This window comes from Lemur catta, chromosome 25 (assembly GCF_020740605.2).
Source record: "Lemur catta isolate mLemCat1 chromosome 25, mLemCat1.pri, whole genome shotgun sequence".
NCBI lineage: Eukaryota > Metazoa > Chordata > Mammalia > Primates > Lemuridae > Lemur > Lemur catta.
In genome coordinates, this window is record NC_059152.1 from 9,133,450 (window position 1) to 9,141,773 (window position 8,324).

Consider the following 8,324-nt stretch of genomic DNA (forward strand, 5'->3'; position numbering starts at 1 on the left):
CTAAGACATGGCTGTCCTGTTTATCAGACGTTATGAAGGATTTAGCCTAAGAAAATACAGAAAGAAAAATTGGAAACTAGGTATGAGATAAACTTGCTCCTAGGGTCTCTCAGAAGAGTTCCCTACTGGCCATCTCGTGCCTTTGGCCCCCACCCCACCTCCTTAATGCCACTTCCGAGGGCTTCCTCATCTCCTCCATCTGAGGGACACTTCTGACTGGTTCTCTTTCCTCCAGTCCAGGGTCCAATTCTGTCACTAGCCAATGAAGTCAAAATTGCCCTTGAAAATCTCTTAAATGCCTAAAATGCGGAGCATGTGTGGTTTTGTGTATGTGATTCTGTAGAAAGATTTTTTTTTTTTTATTCTTCTAATTCTTTCTCATTAATGTTTCTCTGCAGACCTCAATCATTCACTTTCTTCCTCCAGGAAACCATCTTGCCTGGTCACTCATACAATAAATTTCACTTTTTTTAAATTAATATTTGGGAAACCTTAAAAACATTCAGACATTCTTTTCAAGGATTTCAGGACTGCTGGCATTCTTTGCCTCATGCAGGTACACACTGCCTTTGTAATGTGTGTCAACTCTTTAAATGATTAATTCTCTTTCCCTTTTAGCCAATAGTTGCATTCTTTTAAATTAAATGCCTATGATGTGACTACCAGATGATTGTTGCAGAAGACAAGCTTTTACACTAGCAGATAGAATTCTTAACATCTCAGTCTGAAGCCTCTTGACTCATATTTTGGTTATGCATCAGAGTCAGGGCTTGTCTGAGAAGAGTAGGAAAACAGACACCGCCAGATCACCCTTCAAACGTGTGCTCAAGGCAGAGGAGGGAGGCGGGTGTAGCAGGAGCAGAGTGAGCCACGGGGGGAGTAATAGGGGATGAGGTTAGAGACATAGTCTTGAGTAAGAATATGATAATAAATCACAACGATTTGAGCTTTTACTCTGAAATGAACGGGGAGTAGCCCCTTGATGGGTCTCGATCACAGGAGAGACATGATCTGACTTACGTTTTACGAGGATCACTCACGTCACTGGGTTGTGAATCGACTGGCTGAGGGTGAGGAAAATCTACCAGGGGGTTAGAGGAGGGAGATGATGGGTATCATTTATGCTTTGAGACAAGGTGCAGGAGCGAGAGCCAACCAGAAAATGGTGGCTGATCCCAGATACTATAGAGACTAGGTCTATGGGAGGGGGGGAGGGGGGTGGGACTGTAAGAGATGCGGTGGCCCCTCTCCCCATGCAGGATGGAGAGTAGGGACAGCTGAGGACTCTGAGCGGAATGTCCCTCTGGGAATTGCCCTGGGGTGAAGGTTGCTGCCTCGCCCAAGGGTACAGCCCCCTCCAACGAGGCACCCAATGACGACTTAAGTAGGGGTATAAGGATCTGGGATGACTCTGAAGAGCCATCCCGTGGCCTCTGTTGCAACTGCAATACAGTCCAGCTTCCTCCTCTGCCCACTCCAGCTTCCCTCCCTCCCTGCTCTGTTCCCAAGAGCAGACCCGATAAACCTCCTGCACACAACCTGTGTTTCTGAGTCTGTTTCCCTGGAAACCTAATCTAAGACAGTGATTCTGTTAAAATGTAAATAAGACGGTGTCATTTCTCTACCTGAAATCCTGCAATAGCTCCTCAGTTCTCCCACGGGGAAACCAGAGTCCTTACGATGGCCCTACAGGCCACTGGGATCTGGAGCACTGTCCCGTCCAACCTCATCCCCTACTCCCCTCCCCCTCATTCGCTTTGCTCCAGAGCCATACTGGCCTCTTAGCCATCCCATGAATATTACGGGTATGTTCTTGCCTCAGGATCTTTGCACTTTGTTCCTTCTGCCCTTCGTCCAGATATTTTCATGACTCACTCCTTCTCCTCCTCCAAGTCAGCTCACCTTTTCAATGAGGCCTGTCCATCCCATTTGAAAAGCCCTCTCCCCCACTCCCAACCTCCATTGCTCTGTTCTATATCATCACTCGCAAACACACTGTCCAGTTTACATACTTATTTTGTTTATGGTCTATTGTCTTCCTGTCCACACAAGGCAGAAACATTACCCCTTCCATTTTGTTCCCTAGTGTACCCCGGAACCTCAAGCAGTGACTGGCGCTTTGTAGGTGCTCCATAAATGTTTAGTGCATGAACAAGTGAATGAATGAGTGAATGAATGAATTTGGGAACCCGTGGCAAGGCGATTGCAGCGGGATTCATGAAATTACCCAGGGATAGTGTGTACAGCAAAGATGAACCAAGACACCAACATTTAGGTGTGAGCAGGGGCGGAGAAAGAAGGGTGCTGAGAAGAAGCCAGAACGTAGGTGGAGAACAAGAAAATGTGTCACACTACACAAGAAGTCAGATGGCGGAGTGAGAACAGGCCACTGTGTACAGTGCTGTCACTACATAGGAAGCAAGATAAAGGCAGAACCACGTCTGCTGATTTGAGGGTTGGTAGGTAGCTAGCAGTTTTGAGAGCAGATAGGGAGAGTACTGTGAGTCGAGGAGTGAATGAGAAGTAACGAAGTGGGCGTGGCTGTGCATTACTATCTTGAGAAGCTCGGTCATGACCACAGGAAAGAGAAAGAATGGGAGCTGGGAAGAAGCAAGCCTGACTTGACCATTTTAAATGATGTATGGAAAGAGCCAGTAACAACCATATAATTTATCATCCAAACTAGGGTTTTGAGAGCAAAAGGGGGCAGGACAATTGCTAAAGGAGACAGATGTCAAGACAACAGGGACTTTCTGCAAAGTAGGCCACATGGTCACCCTTGCACTTAGCAGGCAATTTTTTTCCTAACGGTAGGTGGCAGTAAAAAGCTTGCCTCTTTTTGCTTCTTTGTTTTGTTTTGTTTTGCTTTGGAGAAGCATTTGGAGATTTTGGATAGCAATTAAGATTGGTAAAGGTTCGTTCAGCCGTAGCTGCAAGCTCAAAATAGGAGGTTTCAACTTAGATTTTACTTTGGGAAAATTTATAGTGTACGTTTTTACAGAAAAGTGTATCTGTTGGTCCTCAAAGAGGAAATAATTTTTGAGTAATTATAAAATATGTTGGCTGTGCTGTATTTTCACACTGAGTCATTTTACCTTTAAAAAGATGAATTTCTCACTGCTCCACTTGACCAGCCTTTAAAAAAAAAAAAAAAGATGAACTTCTGTCTTCCTCCTAATTCAGAATAATTTATATTAATTTTACCACTTTTTTTTCAGCACATGCACCACTATATACATGCATTTCTTATTTCTATATATATATAAGTTTTCAGTTAAGTCCAGTTTTGATAGACTTTGGGGGACCTTGCTATGAAGATTAGAAATGTTTTTGAAAGCTATGACACATGACAGCAGATTTCTTATTTTCAGAGATAGAACTAGAGATGTCCAAAGAGTAAAGACTTTTAGAAGTTCAGGATGGTAAAGTGAAAGAGTACACATTATTCAGGAAATCTTGGCAGAATCTAGTATCATAAAATTTAAAATTCAGAAATCTTCATAAGAGAAAAAACAGAATCTAAATATTCTTTTCGGGTCCAGCAGGTAAACTTGAGCTCAAAACTCAGATTTGCATTTATTGTAATAGCTATGTGACCTTGAGCAAGGAAAGTACTTTACCTCTTTATGTCTCAGATTCCTAATGTGTGAAATGAGAGCCATAGGACATACTTCAGTGACTTGTTTCGAATATTAAATGAGAAAACGTAAGTCTGTAGATGTTATTTTCATCCTCTTCTCTAAACATGAATATGAAGACATCCAGATTAAAATTAGGTGTATGCAACCTTAACCCTTGGAAAAGATATCACAAAGATTAAGGAAAAAATCTTAATTTTAACAATTGCTTTTAAAACAAATAAAACCATAAAACCAAAAAGATCTTAGACATACCTTAATTCAATAATTCTTCAACTTCGCATCTCAGACCCCAATTGTCCAAGTACTGCTTGATCAAGAAGAAATTTCTCTACAAGGGAATTTAGAGACAAAGGGGCTTGTTTGCAATGTTTGGATTAGTGCTAGAATTCAAATTCCTCCTGCTGACAATCCTCTACCTTTTTTCATTTAATGAACTATATTGCTCTGTTACTTTCTCTGTTCGCTCTTTCTCTCCTCCTCAGCTAAAGGCAATCCACAATCTCAACCGTACCAAATATCATGGATGCTGGTCTCAGTTCTGGAGGAGTCTCCCCCACATAGGTGACTTGCTACATTACAGTGGGTCATAGTAGCTGGGAATTGGCAAAGCTGGAGCCACTCATGGATTTGACAACAGATGAGAAAGGTCCATTGTCTCTGTAAGACTCCCTAAACTGCCCTTATTACTAGGAAGTTCTCCAGGCTTTCTGCCAATATCATAGACTAATTTATTCATCAGCTGGTTCACTCCTCGGTCCTTGTACATTTCAATGGCTAGAGTTTGTAATGAGTCTGAGAAATATGATAAAGAGAGGAGTATGGGGAGGAAAGCTGGTGGGAGGTGGTGCCGGAAATGATTAGGACCACTGGAAGTGGAAAAAAATGGGGTACTGATCACACCAGGGAAGCGAAGTTTACCCGTTGTAAAAATTTGCTCAACTTGGGTAGTATTCACTCATTCATTCTTTCAACAATATTTATTGTGTGTCTATGTACGCCTGATGCCACTAAGATTACAAATGAGAACAAAATAAACTTGGTTCTTGTCTTCATGGAGCTTCCATTCTAGTGGGAAAGCCACACAAAGAACAAGCAAACACAAAAAAAGCTATTGATTTTCTTTAGAATTGATGGAATTTAGGCTACAGTGTTGCCACCATGTGGACAGTTACACTTTTGTGGCTTCCTGTGTGGTCTGCACAACTAGGCCCCCCACTTGAAAGGAGTCATTGGCGAGTTTGCAGCGTTGCCACTTAATTTCTTTTTAAAAGAAATTTTTATAATTATGGTAAATTAAAATATTAGCAATGAACTGCCCCCCCCCCAAATAAATAAATATCACTTCCTCTCCAGCAGGCTCTGTCAACTTGCTCTGCATTCAGAAATGGCTCTTGGACTTTCTCACATGTTGCTCACATTTGAAACTCCTGCCCACAGAGCCTTAATGCCCCCGACTGGCAACCGTACAGCCCTCTGCACACGGCTCGGTTTCAGTGGGCAGGGAGGATGAATGTCTATTTCTTTGAGCTGAGCCCCAGGGGCTGATGACAGTAGGGACTGCCACATAGAGCCCTAGCACACCCAACCGTGGACATAGATGACAATGAAAACCAAGGATGGCCAGGGGCTGGGTTTAAATGAATTAAAGTGAAGTGTTTTGCAAGCAAAGAGGGTAATTAGAAGGACAAGGAATAGTGTAGATGGTAATCAAGGAAGAAGGTAGTCATTCTTCTTTGATGTCTGTGATACCAGGGAGCAAAACCTATGGGGACACTCAGCGGTGTTAAACATACCGAAGTAATTTGCTCTGTGACATGGATAAAAGGAGCTTTCCATGTTGTATTTGGCAACTGGGTCCCATAAAGTTAATAATATATTTTTTAAAACTTTAAAAAAATGAAATAGATTGCACTGATGAGTAAGTTTTTAAAAACCTAAGCAAAATTTGGTCTCTTTCTTGCTAGTGCTTAATTGTCTTCAATCACCACAGTCTAACTTTGAGAACATACTAAAACCCTTTTAAGGAGAGATTCCAGTCTTTTCCACTTTTGCTTATCTGAAAACTTCCTAAAAGGACTGGTCCTTAATATTCCTTTCCACTCTATCATATATAACAGGATGCATTTCTCTTAATCATTCTTAACAACTACACATTTCCCCAAATCGAAAACTTTCACAACTTAATATTCTTAGAGTGATTTGGTTTTGTGCATATAGGAAGAGATTTGTTCCTATCCTCCTCGCCTTTGATTTTTTCCATCTTGTTCCCTTTGTTCATTCTGTTCCTTGAGATGTATTAGGAAGCATGCTTTTAGGAGATCAAAGAAAAACAAGATTCTTCTATACTTTTGTCTTTTGTTTAGGTTAAAAATCAACATTGTTTTTATAGTTGCCCAAGATACAGCATGAAAATTACTTCAAAGCTTTTGGACCGAAATATGTACAATGAAGTCTTGTGCTAAATTGCAGAGCTGTTTTATAAGAAATTAATTTCAAATGCTAGCAGAGCGGATGGCATTAAGTTTTCAGAATGACGCTACATTAATTCAGCAAGAATATCTTAGAGCCTTTCTGAGTCAGAGGACAGGATGATATTTTGATCTTAAAAGATAAAAGGGCAATTTCCTATGGCTCATTATGCATAGGGTTCATTATCCACATCGATATAAGTATTAGGAGGAGTTTTCTCTATGATACCAGGGCGAGATTCCACTCTTACATGCTATTAAACAGTTTTTCCTTCTGGTTTATACACAATGAGTGCATAACTCTTTCTCCTGATGAACTAGTGTCGGGGAACAAAACCTATAATTATCTTCCATGGAGATGGCAATCAGATACCCCAGCGACCTCATCTGACCTCTATAAGGTATTCAGCACTGCAAACAGGGTTTCCCATGAAGCCAGAAGACTTGGTTAGGAATCCTGTCACTTACTAAACTTGTGGCTTCAGCAAAGCTACTGAACTTCTCTGAGCCTCAGTTTCCTGTTCTGTAGAATGAAAAAATAATGACTACCTTATAGGATTTTTAAAACTTTAAATCTAATTTCATTTAAAATTAAAAAAAAATTAAATGAAAGTACTCAGCACTAGTAGGTGCTTAGAAAATGTCGGTCCCAACTGAGCACGGTGGTGTGCGCCTGTAGTCCCAGCTACTCAGGAGGCTGAGGCAGGAGGATCGCTTGAGCCCAGGAGGTTGAGGCTGTAGTGAGCTGTGATTGCTCCACTATACCCCAGCACAGAGCGAGACCCCATCTCTTAAAAAAAATTGTCAGTCCCCTTTCCTCTGTGAGGCTAGAGGAATGAAGAGGGTAAAGAGTGGCATTGGGCAGCCCATGCTGCATCATAAACCACACCACGACTCAGCGCTCATTCTTGCCCAAGCATCTGGAGTCAGCTGGGGTGGCTCTGATACAGACTATGGATTGGCAGGGGTGGCTCTGCCTTGCCGGTCTTGTTCTGGGACCCATGCAGAAGGGACAGTCACTACCCAGGGCATGTCCTTCTCGTGGCAGAGGCACAAGCACAGGAGCGTTGAGCGAAAACACAAGAGGCCTTTTAAGCCCCAGGCTCAGAACTGGGTGATGCTCCTCCCGCCCACAGGCCAAGCCCCGTATGCAGTGGTGCGATGAAATACCAGCCGTCTCCAGCAGGAAGCGCTGCAAAATCACCTGGTAAAGGGCATGGATACAGGGAGAGGGAAGGATTGGGAGCAATGTGCTTTCAGAAAAGCAAAAACACTCCCGACCTCACGGTGATGGGACTGGGCCAGGTCAAGGCCAGGCTAATAAAATGCGAGGGGCTGGCATCTATGCTGCGGGAGCAGGAGGGAAGAGCATGCAGGCAGAAGGGACAGGGCGGCGGACGGCGTCACTGGCACAGTGAGGGCCCACAAGGACAGCCTCCCTTGCAATGTCAGGCAAAACAAATGATAATGATGAAAATAACTTCTCTGCGGTAACGCGTTTATTGCATGACACAAAGAGGCGGAGGGCGCATCCCCGCTTCCTGAGCAACACTGAAAAATTAATAGACACACGCAGGTTTTCGTCTTTCTGGTCTGGCCTCTCCCCGATCTCTCCTTTTGCTCCCCAGGAGGAACTCCGATATGATTCAAGGGGATGAAATGAGCTTCTGGAAGGCACAAGCCGGGCCATGCGGGGGGTTCCGCGGGAGGAGGGACGGGAGGGCTCCCCTGTCTTCCTCGGCCTGGGTTTCTCTTTAAGGGCCCAGGGGCTTGGGGGGATAAGGCCGGGCTGAGGGGGAGTCTTCTGCCTTCTGCTCAGGGGAGGTTTTTGTTCTCTAAAGGCAAACAGGACCACGGTGAGGCTCAAGGGCCAGAAGACTGTATGCCTTGGCCTGCCCCTGCCCATTTGCTCGTCCACGAGTGTTGCCCGGAGCATCTGCTGTGGAGCAGGCGCTGGGCTGCAAAGACTAAGGGGTCGAGACCAGAGGGAAGCTCGCAAGGCAACGTGATCAGCACTGTGATCACAGTAAGCCCAGGTGCTCTGGGAACACACGGGACTTGGGAACGTTAAGGAAGGCTTTGAAGAGGAGGTGTGACTTGGATGGTAGGTAGGTTTGAGAGTTCGAGCATACGTTCAGAGCATACATACGGAGGTTTCAAGCCCAGCTCACCCACACAGGAAATGAGAAAGTCATATGGACATCAGCTCTAGCAG